Below are 16,442 nucleotides of genomic sequence, written 5' to 3' on the forward strand. Positions count from 1 at the left end.
TAGAAGGTAGAGCACCTGCTCTTTAGCACCGATCAGCAGTGGTAAAGTGCTCAGAGTCCTAGAGCCAAGCAAGAGTTCAGAAAAAAAAGGAGGAAGCAGCCAAAAAGTCTGGGGATGAACCTGAAAAAACTGCCAGGTCCAACAAGGGAGGTGCACTTTACCCCTACAGGACTAATGGCTATAATTAAGGTTATCTCATGGAATGTTCAGGGTATGGGCACCCAAGGAAAAGGCATACAGTACAGCAATATTTACGAAGGAGGTGCATACAAATCGCATTTCTACATGTTATGGGGGTGGAGAAAAGGTACATGTGTAAAAACGTTGTGAAAGAGGGAGGATGTATGGAAATTGGACAAGGTAAGTTAAATTCCAGCCAATGTTACTCATTTCAATCTCACAACCAAGTAGTGGGGTGATAATCTTGCTCCACAGTGAAATCAGAAGGTGCACAACCAGATTTATCCAGAGGAAAAATTACTGCGTGATACATTTGACAGGGTCTGAATGAGAGCCCATGAGATAGTTATTTTATTCGTACCAGAAGAATAAAAGTAAGACTAGACATAAGAGTTGAAACTTAGGACCTTAACGACTGACCTTAGAGCCTTTTTATCCTGTACATCAGCTGGTTTAGTACATTTAGTGAAAAGATAGCAAAAGGAGTTAACACTTGCTGTGTGAATATGTGTGCATCCAGCAAACTTACGCATCTCATAAAAAAGAGGTTGTTTGGGCAATTTGCTGTAACATCAGCAGGCCTAATTTATCATTTGAACCGGCGGCCTGTTTTTTTGTCAGGGAGACAGAGTATATTACTCTGACAGAGGTGCAGCACATCAAATTTAGAAATGGCTGCTAATTTATCAGACATTTTTAAAGCATTGGCATGAAGTGCTGTCATGATGGTTTTTGTCAGTGCCGTTTACAGTTTAGGGCAGGGCACTTTCCACATGACAGAGCCCTGCACCAAACTGTTTTCGTTTTTATTTTCAAAAAGAAAATTGAGAAACAGTATTTTCTTTTTGGGATCAAAAGTCACCATGGGTGTTCTCTCTCATGGCGGTGGGAGCATTTAGCTGTTTTCGCTACCCGTTACTGCCAGGGGTTTCTTGGCAGTGATAGATAGTGAAAACTGACTTCTAATCCTCCCCATCTAAATCAGTTTGGCAGTGCAAGAGGTCTGGCTGAATGGCCTTTACTCCACAAGTTGGTTGGAAGAGTTTAATCAGGGTGGAGATGGAGTACTATCCATCATGATTAATCCTAAATTCCAGCTGCATCTAAATTGAGCGGGTGAACATTTATCTTGGTAGTATGGACACACTGTCACCATTGCAATGGAGTATACATACTGCCAAGATATAAATCAGGCCCAGAGTCTGGTAATTCCATTAAAATGAATGTCAGTTATAACATATCCACAACCGTTCAGCTGAATTTGGAATAACATGCTTCAACTGTTTTTCCATATATTTTTCTTCATTGACTGTTGCAAAATGCGGGTGTGGTTTGAGCCCTGAAAAGATGGCTGCTTCGTGGCCCAACTCCACCTGGACCTCTAATCTTTGCATGCCATCTGCTTCCCCAAGTACAGAATGCTGATGAGACGCTACACAAACTGGCTGTTTTTTCTTCCATTAACATCCATTTGCCAACTTCCCCTTTCCATGAGTGAGATTAGGGACTCCGCACCCACCCTATCCAGTTTAACAGTATCACGGATACGCCTTGACAGGCACCCACGCATGAGAGTAGGACTAGCCCACCTCTCGTAGTTGTGTTTTTCACCACAGTGGCCTCAATGTTTCCCTTTATCCAGCCTCACTTGAGTGGAACCCCACCATGGCCCTGCATCTGGTATCCAAGCATCCCTTACCCATATTGGCCACAGTCATATTGCAGTTGCAGGGAACCTATTACCTGCTCATTGTTCCTCCATTGTCCAGTGTTGGTTAAATGTGGTTTGCACTGAACAAACTGAAGAAAACTTTTTGAAAAACGTAGGCACTCTGCCAGTGTAGTCAGTGGATTATACATTTTTTGCTAGAAGTTGGAAAAGGCTTAAAAATTTATGTTGGATGTTTCCATTTATGGGAGTGGTAGTTAAACCCAACAAACAGTGTTTCAATTTCAATGTGTATGTAAAAATGGAGCCTATGTATCCATCAGTGATTTTGCCACAAATCTCTAGAATACTTCAGCTCCTGGTCATCACCACATCATGTGCAGTAAATTAGCATAATTTTGCAAACATCTCAGACATTCAACTGATATTACGAGAGACTGTATTCAGTAATGTCAAAATCAGTCTGTCTCCTTGTGCTAATGCCACCAGGGCAATCTACATCAGTGAGCTGGGTGGCCAGCCATTAAATGCTTCCAATATGATCTTTGTTGCTCGCAATATCATGGCGTGGAGTAGGAATTTACCTCTTCAATGGGCAACCTAAGTCCTGGTTTCATTCCATTCTCAGGACCGGCTGTTCCCTTTTGTCCCTTATACATTTACTACAGAAAGGTAGCTGTATGTGTGCAGAGATCTCTGCAGTAATGATGGACAACTTTGTCCATAAAAGAGAGGAGAGAGAGGCAGAGACCTCCAGATGTAGATATGTGAATAGCATTCTTTGTAGCATACTAGAATACTAAACATATTACAGAATGCAGTTTGTAAATAGGCCCCAGTCTCTGTGATGATAGGACGTCTATACATGGATGATTTGTTGTGATCCAAGAAAGAAGTCCTCATAGACATGTTTGTGAAGTTAATACAATCCCAGAGTAATTATCCTCCAAACCCATGTGTCTCTCAGACCTTATTGACATCCTTGTTCGTCGCCAAAGTCTTCTCTGGAAAAAGTCTCTCAACCCTATTCACTATTGTCAGTGTCTGCCTCTCTCAAAGCATCTTCCCATAAGTTCTCAAGGCAGGCCAGGTCCTCCCACTGCTAGTGAAACCCATGCTAGACCTTGATGGCCTTGCCAAATGCCCTCACTCACCTACCATTCATCAACAATGTCACTGAAAGCTCAGTTTGCACACAACTCAAAGGTTGCACGAATGTCACACATCTCCTGTCAGTCAGGCTTCAGATCACGATGAAACAAGGAGATAACTACATTGCAAATCAGAGACTACACATAAAGGTGATTCATGCCTCTTGGTTTTGCTGGCCTTTTAAGCTTTTTTCACCGCTGTGATTTCCCAACTGGGCAATGTGCTTCATTGGCTCTCCTCCTACCGATCCAAACTCACATTGTTTGTTCACGCTAATACCGTTAAGTCCCAGAAGATCACTGTGACCTTTGGAGTCTGATAAGGTTCCATTTTGCCCACGTCATCTTCAACATCTAAATGGAGTCTCTTGGGACTTTACTCATCAATGACAGCAATACAATTCACCAGTATACTGATGACATTCGAAGTTTCCGGAAAGCATCCTCTGCTGTGGACACTTAGGCCCTCATTCCAACCCTGGCGGTCTATGACCGCCAGGGTGGAGGCACACAGAAGCACCGCCAACAGGGTGGCGGTGCTTCAGTGCCCATTCTGACCGCGGCGGTAGAGCCGCGGTCAGAAAAGGGGATCCGGCGGTTTCCTGCCAGATTACCCTTGGCTGGGCTGAATCTCCATGGCGGCGCTGCTTGCAGCGCCACCATGGAGATTCCGACCCCCTTCCCGCCATCCTGTTTCTGGCGGTTTTTACTGCCAGGAACAGGATGGCGGGAACGGGTGTCGTGGGGCCCCTGGGGGCCCCTGCACTGCCCATGCCACTGGCATGGGCAGTGCAGTGGCCCCCTAAAAGGGCCCCAGAAAGATTTTCACTGTCTGCTTAGCAGACAGTGAGAATCGCGACGGGTGCAACTGCACCCGTCGCACCCCTGCAACACCGCCGGCTCCATTCGGAGCCGGCTTCAATGTTGCAGGGCCTTTCCCGCTGGGCCGGCGGGCGCTCCTTTGGCGGGCGCCCGCCTGCCCAGCGGGAAAGCCAGAATGGCCTCCGCGGTCTTTTGACCGCAGAGCGGCCAAGTGGCGGTTCCCATTTGGCTGGCGGCAACCGTAGCCAGCCAAAGTCAGAATGACCGCCTTAGTCCCAGATTTATGAATGCTTTGTGTATAATTTGCATTACTTTTTTTTAACACAAGCCTTATGGAAAGGTGTTCAGATGGGATTTAAAATCCTAGTAAATCACATTGCTTTGTGCCAAGGGGGTGTTTCATGGGTGGGGAATGGGCATTCCCATGCAATCATTCATGGCGGTTGATGCAAATTACTATTGATAAAGAATTGGAGACAGGGATGTGCACCAAAAGCATGCACCTGTTTATAAAAGGGGTAACAAGGAGAAATATTTTAATTTCTCCTTGTTGTTCCCTGTTTGCATGTGTGCTGCATTCTATAGCAAACACTTACAATGTAAAAGCCTCAAAGCCCAGATTTTGAAGGGGGAAGTACCTAGGATTCACACAATACGGACACCCTTGCACTATTGAGCAATGGTGTCTGCATTGTTCCATAGCAGTCAATAGTGCACCAGTGCAAGGAGAGAGAACACCTCATTGCTTTAGATATGGCGCTGATCTGCTCTCTCCTATTCGTGCAACAGAGTGCTGCAACTTTACTTTCTGTCCTATGTTGTGTGAATTCTTGTTAAATTTATTCCTCAATGTCTCAAGCAGGACCTGATCCTCATACAGACCTAGATAAGCAGAATGTGCCTGAAGCTTAACACCAACAACGCTGAATTTCTACTGTTTGCCAGTAATAAGCAATCATTAGTCCAAACAGATCAAAACATGAACAGGGACAGATTTGAATGCTACCTTTCACATAATGCCAAGTCAGTCTGATCTACCCAAGGACACCTACCTCACTATTAAGAAACCCATTCTTAAAAGTACAAGTATGTCTGGTTGCAGTTGAATCATTCCTGCCAAAATGTGACTACAGAGTTGACATCCAAAACCCTCATAAGCTTATATTTGGGTGGTGGCAATACTCTGTGGCATGGCCTCACAGACTATACTCTGATCACCTTTCAGAACATCTTACATTCAGCACCATGCCTCATCAAGTTCCTGAAAAAATAGAACTAAATTATCCCCCACCAATGGAATTTAACTGGCCCCCTTTCCAGCCAGCTCTATCTTCTAAATCATTTGCAACAGCGATAAAGACATCAAGATCACAAAAGTCTAATGTGGCTCGAGTGGCTCTAGGCACACATGCAACCAGGACACAATCCGACTACAGAAGAAAAAAAATACTAAGAAGGCAAAACACAGCAACAGTCGTTCTCCATGTTTGCACTTATGGTCTGGAACGGCACCCCTTTAACCATTAGCACTGCCCAACTTTGCTCCAATTTAGGAATGACCTAAAGACATACTCCTTTAAAGAAAGCTACATCACAAAGAAGTAATAGTCCCCATCTATTCTCACAACCCAACTTTGAGGAAAAGCTCAGTTTTTTACTTTATCATCCTGTACGGCAATGTCTTTTGGCTTAATTTGAGCAATATAAATTGCACATAAACAAGCGTATCATTCAACACCAAAACACTCTCAATGGTGAAAGTGCATGAAAGAGCCTACTACTAATTAGACTATGAAGTGTGTGCTTTAGAAACAAAGCAAATATAAACGTATACATCTAGATTTATGAAGATTTTGCATAAGGTTTGAATTACTTTTATAACATAGACCTGAAGCTAAATCTTTTTCAGGGTTTGCAAACCAACACAAATTTATATTTGTGTTGGTTTTTAAGAAAAAGTAACACAAACCAGCGCAAAGCTTTGCTTTATGTTACTCTGTGTCATGGGTACATTCCATTTGTGATACAGGGTACCATGCAACCACCCATAGGCCTATATTTATACTCCCTTAGTGTAATTTATTTTGACGCAAATTCGGCGCAAAGCTAACACCATATTTATACTTTGAAGCTAGACCGTCTAACGTCAAAACATCCCAGTGTGCGTCATTTTCTGTATGCGTGAAACCGCTTTGCTTCAATGAGATGCAAGGTATGCGTTCCCGTCTAAAAAATGACTTAAACACCTGTGCGCCATATTTATCCAACCGCACAAAAATGGTGCACAGCTGGGATGCGAAGCTGAAAAATGACGCTAATCCCGATTTGCGCCAAAATGTAACACCTGGGTCAGGGCAGGCGTTACAATGGAGCAAACACACCAGTACTTAAGGAAAACTCACACAAGCAACATCAGAGCTTAAAAAGGAAGACATGGAGGTGCTATTCATCCAGCATTGTCACGACTCACGTGCTGCTTGCGTCTGGAATTTGCAGATCTGGTGGCGTGGATCTTCAATGTTCGACTTTGGCCCAAAAAGGGGCGACTCTTTCTGGTAGCCACGGTGCTGTAGGCAATGGAGACGCCAAGAACAGACCGTGCCCTTCAGAAAATAGCGCCAGAGGGAAAAAAACCCTTAGAAAAAGGGGAAAAACCTCCAAACAGGAAGATTCCTGGAAAAAACAAGAACAAACAAACAGGAATCCAAAAGGAGCAAAAGTCAGGAAACACAGAATGCGGAAATCCAGAACCAAAAGGTGAGGAAATCAGGAGCGAAGACACTAACTGAGCAGAAAGTGTTGCAGCGCAAAGAAAGAAGAAAACACAGCCCTTATATACTAAAAAACAGGAAGTGACCCACAGGAAGTAAAAGGACACCATCTTAGACAGGGAAACAACACATAGAACAGAATAGAACAGGAACCATAGAGAATAGGGAACAAGGAATGCTGGGAAAGAACAGGAATCTGGGAAGGGGGAAAGGACATAAAGAAAGGCACAACAAAAGACTGCAGAAAAGAAGAAAAAGAAGAAAAAAGGGAAAGAAACGAAAAAACAGGTAAGAGGGGTCATAGACCCCTAGTATAGTGGAAAGCAGAAGGTAGAATGAGGCCCCATGCAAGTCTGGGGCCTCGAAATGCGCAGGAGAGGCTGGGGGCGCGCCGCGTCCTAGCAACGCGGTGCGCGGCCCGAGCCGAACGCCCGGCTTGAGTCGAGCTCTCAGCTCGCGCCGCACTGCGCGGCGCGACAGTAGGTCCCCCTCCCGAAGGTCCAGGTTTGAGAGGAAATAAACCGTGAAAGCGTTGAATCAGGAGAGGTGCGTGAACGGAAGATGCATCTTCCCAAGAGCATTCACTGAGAGGATAACCCTTCCAATGAATCAGATACTGAAGGCGTTTGTGAAAAAGACGAGAGTCACAAATTTCCTGTACTTCATATTCAGGAACATCATCCACGAGTACAGGAGGTGGACAAGGAAACTGACGTGAGTAAGGGTCAGGCACATAAGGTTTAAGCTGAGAAACATGAAAGACCGGATGAATCTTCCATGTATGAGGTAAGTGAAGACGGACAGTGACAGGATTGACCAACTGAAGAATACGGAAAGGCCCATAGTAACGAGGTGTGAACTTATTTTGAGAAAGACGTGAGGGTAAGAATTTGGAGGAGAGCCAGACTTTATCTTGCGGATGATAGTCTGGATTGGTTGCACGTCTCTTGTCTGCAGCCTTCTTCATATATCTCTTGGTATGTAATAAATTAGATCGAATTAGTCTATGGATTTGGAGAAGGTGTTTGGAGAAATAGGTAATGGCGGGTAGAGGAGAGTTGGATTGTGGAGAAGTAGGAAAAGAGGTAGGATGAAAACCATAAGAACAGAAAAAGGGAGTGACCTTGGAGGCACTATGGACTGAGTTATTGTAGGAAAATTCAGCTATAGAGAGGTAAGTGTTCCAGTTACTTTGGGTAGAATTGCAAAAGCATCGAAGATATTGCTCTAGTCCTTGGTTCAGACGCTCGGTCTGGCCGTTGGTCTGAGGATGGAACCCTGAAGACAGGGCTCTATTAATATTTAGTGTTTTACAAAAATGCCTCCAAAATCGGGAAATGTACTGAGGTCCTCTATCAGATATTATGGTATGTGGAAGTCCATGGAGACGGAAAATATGATCAATGAATATTTGACTTAGTTCTTGAGAAGTAGGTAGCCTTTTCAGGGCAGTGAAATGAGCCATCTTCGTGAAAGAATCCACAGTGACCATGATGACCCGGTTTCCTGCTGATGGTGGAGTGAACACATAAAATCAGTAGAGATGGTATGCCATGGGGCTGGTGGAACAGGCAAAGGCTGTAGTAATCCTGCCGGTCTGGTATGGGGTATCTTGATTTGGGCACATATGGGACAGGCCTGAACGTATCTTTCCACATCCAGCTTCCAGGTAGGCCACCAGAAAAATCGTGAAAGAAGTTCTTGAGTGGCCTTGATGCCTCTATGACCAGCTACAGGTGAATCATGGCACATTTGTAATGCCTTTTCTTGCACCTTGTTAGTAGGGAGGAATATCAGGTTTTGATAATAAAAATATCCTTGTTTCTTATGTAATAATGGTCTTAGTTCTTCTATGTCGTGGTCCGATAGGTTGGCGTATTCCAGTTGTACTTCTTCCAGGAAAGACTGAGCTACTCCAATGATCTTACTGGGTTCCAGAAGATACTGAGATGAGGAAGGAGTACACTCTGGATATCGGCGAGACAGAGCATCAGCCAGAATGTTTTGAGATCCAGGAATATATGTGATGAAAAAATCGTACTGACTGAAGAAAAAGGACCAGCGGGCCTGACGACTATTCTGGCATACAAAATTTCGTAGACATTGTAGGTTACGGTGGTCTGTCCTCACCTCAAATGGTTCCTTGGAACCCATCAGAAACTGTCTCCACTCAAGGCAGGCTGTTTTCAGAGCCAATAATTCCCTTTCCAGTACAGAATAGTGTTGTTCAGCTGTGGAAAGGATATGAGACAAGTAGAAAACAGGATGTTCAAGACCATCATCCTCTTGTCGTTGGAGTAAGACAGCTCCGATGGCTCTCTTAGAAGCATCAGTTACGACTATAAATTGTTTGGTGGTATCTGGATGTCTCAAGATGGGGGCTTGGGTGAAGGCTCTCTTTAATTCTTGAAAGGCTGCTTCAGCCGCCTCAGTCCAGACAAACCCTTTCTTTAAATTTTCCTTTTTTAAGGTGTGAGTTATGTGGCTAGTCAGTCTGGCAAAGTCTAGAATGAATTGTCGATAGAAGTTTGCTAACCCTAGGAAACATTGTGTTTCTTTTATGGAAGAAGGAGAAGGCCACTCTAGGATAGCTCGTACCTTTTCCTGATCCATAGCTATGCCGGTGGGACTTAAATGATAGCCCAGATATTTGACTTCCGTCATGTCGAACTCACATTTTTCTGGTTTGCAAAATAGTTGATGAGCACGAAGTCTTTGAAGAACTTGTTTCACATGGGAAGAATGGAGTTCAGGATTTCTAGAATAAATAAGAATATCATCTAGGTAGATCACGACTGTCTGATTCAGAAGGTCTGAAAACACTGAGTCCATAAATCTCTGGAAGATTGCGGGGGCGTTAGTGAGACCAAACGGCATAACCCTATATTCAAAATGGCCAAATGGAGTCCTGAAAGCTGTCTTCCATTCGTCGCCTTCTTTTATGCGTAAAAGGTGGTAAGCTCCTCGTAAATCTAATTTAGTAAAACGTTGAGCCCCTCTGATAGCTTCTAGTATGTCCCTGATGAGAGGCAAAGGATAACGATCTTTAATTGTTATTTTATTCAGACCTCGAAAATCCAGGCAAGGACGAAGATCCTTTGTCTTCTTGGGCACAAAAAAGAGAGGAGCCCCAGCCGGAGACGACGATGGGACAATAAGACCACTCTGTATATTTTCGTCCAGATACTCTTTTAGAACTTCCCTTTCGGGTTCCGTGAGGGAGTACATCCTCCCAAAAGGAACAATTGTGCCGGGTTCCAATGGAATAGCACAATCATATTCTCGATGTGGAGGTAGCACAGGTTTCGACGGTTTTTGGAAAACATCCTGAAACTCCAAATAGTGGTCTGGAACCCCTTGGACCGTATTAATGGACATACCAGTGGCACCTTCAGTATCTAAGGATCTTTTCGGAGACCAATACTTGTCAGAAGTAAAACAGTTCTCATGACAAAATTGCGAAGACAAAGACACTGTCCGGGTTACCCAATTTATATACGGGTTATGTCTGATGAACCACGGAATTCCAAGAATGATGGTATGGTTGGGGGACGTGATAAGATCGAAGGAAATGTGTTCTTGATGGTTTCCCACCTGTAGACTTAACATCAGGGTAGTGGTGTCTACAGGACCCGAGGATATCAAGGATCCATCCACGGTGTGTACCTGTTCGGGTACTTCTTTTGCTTGTGTAGGAACTTGGTGAGCAGCAGCCCACGTCTTGTCCATGTATATACCACTAGCACCACAATCTAGTAATGCCATAGTCTTTTCTTGACGACCGTCAGGAAGTTGTAACAGGACAGGAAAAATGAACAAGGCGGTTGTATTGTCATTAAAGGAGCTGATGGAAGGTATAGCTGTAGATCCCGTCCCCTCCCTTCTTACAGAGGACGGGAGGTGGCGTTTCCGAAGGCCTGGGCGGACGTACAGGACAGGTACGAAGCATGTGACCAGCAGAACCACAGTACAGGCACAACCCTCTCTTGCGTCTGTCTTCTCGTTCACTAGCAGAGAGCGGACCTCGGGTAGTATCCACCTGCATGGGTTCCCCTTCGATGTCTCTAGCAGGAGTGCGAGGTTCCTCGGAACGCTGCAGGCAAGCTCGTGAGCTACTTGGCTGGGAAAACCCTCTACTCCTTTTCTTTTCCGATCTCCGTTCCTGAAGACGATATTCGATGGACAGTGCTTGATCCATCAGGCCACGAAGATCTTCCGCTCTGGTAGAATGTACTAGTTCATCCTTTATTTCTTCTTTGAGTCCTCTACGAAATAAAGTTACCAGAGTACGTTCCACCCAAGTGGTCTCTGCCGCCAGCTGACGAAAACGGGTTATATATTGCAGGACGTCTTGCGAGCCTTGTTGGATGTCACATAGGGCTTCTTCAGCAGAGGCTTCCAATCCAGGACGGCTAAACATCTGTTTGAAGCGACTCACAAAGGTGGAATAGTCCGACAATACAGGGTCGTTGGAGGACACCATCGGGGTTGCCCAGGCCAAGGCTGGACCGGATAAGGCACTGATAAGATAACCCACCTTGGTCCTGTCGTGGGAGAATTGGGTAGGTCGGAAGGCGAAGTACACTGTTAATGCATCCAGGAACTCGCGAAGCTTGGTTGGTTCACCAGAGAAACAAGGGGTAGAAGCGGAGATAGTTGGAACATCACTGGTGCGGAGAGCCAAAGCCTGTCGTAACGCAGCATTTTCATTGCGTAGTTGTTGCAATTCCTGAGCTTGTTGCTGAATCGTGGTCAAAAGAGATTGTTCCGGATCTGCAGCAGCCGCCACTGTGTCATCCATGGTGTTTGAGGACGTCGGAATGGTTAGGCGCTGCAATCTGTCACGACTCACGTGCTGCTTGCGCCTGGAATTTGCAGATCTGGTGGCGTGGATCTTCAATGTTCGACTTTGGCCCAAAAAGGGGCGACTCTTTCTGGTAGCCACGGTGCTGTAGGCAATGGAGACGCCAAGAACAGACCGTGCCCTTCAGAAAATAGCGCCAGAGGGAAAAAAAACCCTTAGAAAAAGGGGAAAAACCTCCAAACAGGAAGATTCCTGGAAAAAACAAGAACAAACAAACAGGAATCCAAAAGGAGCAAAAGTCAGGAAACACAGAATGCGGAAATCCAGAACCAAAAGGTGAGGAAATCAGGAGCGAAGACACTAACTGAGCAGAAAGTGTTGCAGCGCAAAGAAAGAAGAAAACACAGCCCTTATATACTAAAAAACAGGAAGTGACCCACAGGAAGTAAAAGGACACCATCTTAGACAGGGAAACAACACATAGAACAGAATAGAACAGGAACCATAGAGAATAGGGAACAAGGAATGCTGGGAAAGAACAGGAATCTGGGAAGGGGGAAAGGACATAAAGAAAGGCACAACAAAAGACTGCAGAAAAGAAGAAAAAGAAGAAAAAAGGGAAAGAAACGAAAAAACAGGTAAGAGGGGTCATAGACCCCTAGTATAGTGGAAAGCAGAAGGTAGAATGAGGCCCCATGCAAGTCTGGGGCCTCGAAATGCGCAGGAGAGGCTGGGGGCGCGCCGCGTCCTAGCAACGCGGTGCGCGGCCCGAGCCGAACGCCCGGCTTGAGTCGAGCTCTCGGCTCGCGCCGCACTGCGCGGCGCGACAAGCATGCCCAAAGACGCAGAGCACAGGAGCAACAGCAGCAGCTTCAACCACACCAACAGGGACCCGAAGGCAACGCAGAAGGCAGGAGAGGATATTCAGGACCAGGACAACCCTTCAGGGCCTCAGGTAACATGGCATCATCCAGAGGGACAGACTAAACTGGCAAGCCGTACAGCAGCTGCTGCGTCACATTGAGCCACAGTTTGCACCCAGCTTGCAGACACCCCACATCATTCCACCAGAGACCAAGCTGCTAGCTGTCCTGCACATGTTGGCAAGTGGCTCTTTTCAAACCGTTGGTGCCCTGGTTGCCGGGATCTCACAGCCCTTATTCTCTGCCTTCCTTCTCAAGGTACTTTATGCCATCATCTCCCTCACACCCCGCCACATCAGCTTCCCCAACACACAGCAGAAGCAGCAGGAGACCAAACAGGGCTTCTATCAAATTAATGGCTTCCCGCACGTGCTTGGTGCCATTGACTGCACACATGTACGGATTGTGCCACCTGCTGCAACGGAGCGTCTATACCGCAACAGGAAGCATACACACTCCATCAATGTGCAGACCATTGTGGATCACTGTGGATTGATCACCAACATCATGGCAAAGTATCCTGGAAGTGTACATGATTCATTCATCTTCCGCCACAGCACCATCAATCAGCACTTCCAGGATGGATGATATGGCAATGGCCTACTTGTTGGTAAGTACAGAAACCCAGTTATATACACACAGCACAGCAACCCTGTAGGACACACAACACATACACCACTACATTGACACGTGGCCAGGAAGACACTGAGGTTGTGACACTGGTAGTCATGTTTGATATCCTGACCTAGTGGGATACGCACCTATGGACAAATGACAGATGCAAATAACAAGAGATGCCACTCCAGAGCCACACGGGACCAATTTAAAACCACACAGTGACAATGGCATGGCCTTAACTGGCAGTACAACTTAAAAGATGAACCTTCCAATATCACATCAATAACACTCAATCACACACCCTTCCAAGCAATACGTCCTGTGTAAGGGGTGTGTAATGTATTTTGCTGCAGGTCAAACACCATGAGACACATAGCATGACAATGCTGACTCTAATGAAGGTGACATGGAATCATTGAGGCTGTACCAACATTTCACATCACTCCTGGGATGACATTGCCCGCTAGCAATAAGAAGGTGGACCGTGCTATGAAAACATGTGGATGTGACACTAATGCAAAGTGCACACTGCTACATATATATAACAGATGTACAGGCACATGGACTTTCTGACACTAAAACCTTCACCCCCACAACCAACTTTCTGTCACCGAAATGTGAGGAAAATGCGTTTTTTTAGCCACAATTTGTGGTTTGCAAAGGCTTCTGGGTAACAGAACCTCGTCAGAGCCCCACAAGTCACCCCATCTTGGATTCCCCTAGGTCTCTAGTTTTAAAAAATGCACAGGTTTGGTAGGTTTCCCTAGGTGCCGGCTGAGCTAGAGGCCAAAATCTACAGGTAGGCACTTTGCAAAAAACAGCTCTGTTTTCTTTCAAAAAATGGGATGTGTCCACGTTGCGTTTTGGGGCGTTTCCTGTCGCGGGCGCTATGCCTACCCACACAAGTGAGGTATCATTTTTATCGGGAGACTTGGGGGAACGCTGGGTGGAAGGAAATTTGTGGCTCCTCTCAGATTCCAGAACTTTCTGTCTCCGAAATGTGAGGAAAATGTGTTTTTTTAGCCAATATTTGAGGTTTGCAAAGGATTCTGGGTAACAGAACCTGGTCAGAGCCCCACAAGTCACCCCATCTTGGATTCCCCTAGGTCTCTAGTTTTCAAAAATGCACAGGTTTGGTACGTTTCCCTAGGTGCCGGCTGAGCTAGAGGCCAAAATCTACAGGTAGGCACTGTTTTCAATGAAAAAATGTGATGTGTCCACGTTGCGTTTTGGGGTGTTTCCTGTCGCGGGCGCTAGGCCTACCCACACAAGTGAGGTATCATTTTTATCGGGAGACTTGGGGGAACGCTGGGTGGAAGGAAATTTGTGGCTCCTCTCAGATTCCAGAACTTTCTGTCACCGAACTGTGAGGAAAATGCGTTTTTTTAGCCAAAATTTGAGGTTTGCAAAGGATTCTGGGTAACAGAACCTGGTCAGAGCCCCACAAGTCACCCCATCTTGGATTCCCCTAGGTCTCTAGTTTTCATAAATGCACAGGTTTGGTAGGTTTCCCTAGGTGCCGGCTGAGCTAGAGGCCAAAATCTACAGGTAGGCACTTTGCAAAAAACAGCTCTGTTTTCTTTCAAAAAATGGGATGTGTCCACGTTGCGTTTTGGGGCGTTTCCTGTCGCGGGCGCTATGCCTACCCACACAAGTGAGGTATCATTTTTATCGGGAGACTTGGGGGAACGCTGGGTGGAAGGAAATTTGTGGCTCCTCTCAGATTCCAGAACTTTCTGTCACCGAAATGTGAGGAAAATGCGTTTTTTTAGCCAAAATGTGAGGTTTGCAAAGGATTCTGGGTAACAGAACCTGGTCAGAGCCCCACAAGTCACCCCATCTTGGATTCCCCTAGATCTCTAGTTTTCAAAAATGCACAGGTTTGGTAGGTTTCCCTAGGTGCCGGCTGAGCTAGAGGCCAAAATCTACAGGTAGGCACTTTGCAAAAAACAGCTCTGTTTTCTTTAAAAAAATGGGATGTGTCCACGTTGCGTTTTGGGGCGTCTCCTGTCGCGGGCGCTAGGCCTACCCACACAAGTGAGGTATCATTTTTATCGGGAGACTTGGGGGAACGCTGGATGGAAAGAAATTTGTGGCTCCTCTCAGATTCCAGAACTTTCTGTCACCGAAATGTGAGGAAAATACGTTTTTTTAGCCAAAATTTGTGGTTTGCAAAGGATTCTGGGTAACAGAACCTGGTCAGAGCCCCACAATTCACCCCATCTTGGATTCCCCTAGGTCTCTAGTTTTCAAAAATGCACAGGTTTGGTAGGTTTCCCTAGGTGCCGGCTGAGCTAGAGGCCAAAATCTACAGGTAGGCACTTTGCAATAAACAGCTCTGTTTTCTTTAAAAAAATGGGATGTGTCCACGTTGCGTTTTGGGGCGTCGCCTGTCGCGGGCGCTAGGCCTACCCACACAAGTGAGGTATCATTTTTATGGGGAGACATGGGGGAACGCTGGGTTGAAGGAAATTTGTGGCTCCTCTCAGATTCCAGAACTTTCTGTCACCGAAATGTGAGGAAAATGCGTTTTTTTAGCCAAAATTTGTGGTTTGCAAAGGATTCTGGGTAACAGAACCTGGTCAGAGCCCCACAAGTCACCCCATCTTGGATTCCCCTAGGTCTCTAGTTTTAAAAAATGCACAGGTTTGGTAGGTTTCCCTAGGTGCCGGCTGAGCTAGAGGCCAAAATCTACAGGTAGGCACTTTGCAAAAAACAGCTCTGTTTTCTTTCAAAAAATGGGATGTGTCCACGTTGCGTTTTGGGGGGTTTCCTGTCGCGGGCGCTAGGCCTACCCACACAAGTGAGGTACCATTTTTATTGGGAGACTTGGGGGAACGCTGGGTGGAAGGAAATTTGTGGCTCCTCTCGGATTCCAGAACTTTCTGTCACCGAAATGTGAGGAAAATGTGTTTTTTTAGCCAATATTTGAGGTTTGCAAAGGATTCTGGGTAACAGAACCTGATCAGAGCCCCACAAGTCACCCCATCTTGGATTCCCCTAGGTCTCTAGTTTTCAAAAATGCACAGGTTTGGTAGGTTTCCCTAGGTGCCGGCTGAGCTAGAGGCCAAAATCTACAGGTAGGCACTGTTTTCAATGAAAAAATTTGATGTGTCCACGTTGCGTTTTGGGGTGTTTCCTGTCGCGGGCGCTAGGCCTACCCACACAAGTGAGGTATCATTTTTTTCGGGAGACTTGGGGGAACGCTGGGTGGAAGGAAATTTGTGGCTCCTCTCAGATTCCAGAACTTTCTGTCACCGAACTGTGAGGAAAATGCGTTTTTTTAAGCCCAAATTAGAGGTTAGCAAAGGATTCTGGGTAACAGAACCTGGTCAGAGCCCCACAAGTCACCCCATCTTGGATTCCCCTAGGTCTCTAGTTTTCAAAAATGCACAGGTTTGGTAGGTTTCCCTAGGTGCCGGCTGAGCTAGAGGCCAAAATCTACAGGTAGGCACTTTGCAAAAAACAGCTCTGGTTTCTTTAAAAAAAGGGGATGTGTCCACG

The sequence above is a fragment of the Pleurodeles waltl genome, chromosome 4_2 (genome assembly GCF_031143425.1).
Source record: "Pleurodeles waltl isolate 20211129_DDA chromosome 4_2, aPleWal1.hap1.20221129, whole genome shotgun sequence".
In the NCBI taxonomy this organism is placed as follows: Eukaryota; Metazoa; Chordata; class Amphibia; order Caudata; family Salamandridae; genus Pleurodeles; species Pleurodeles waltl.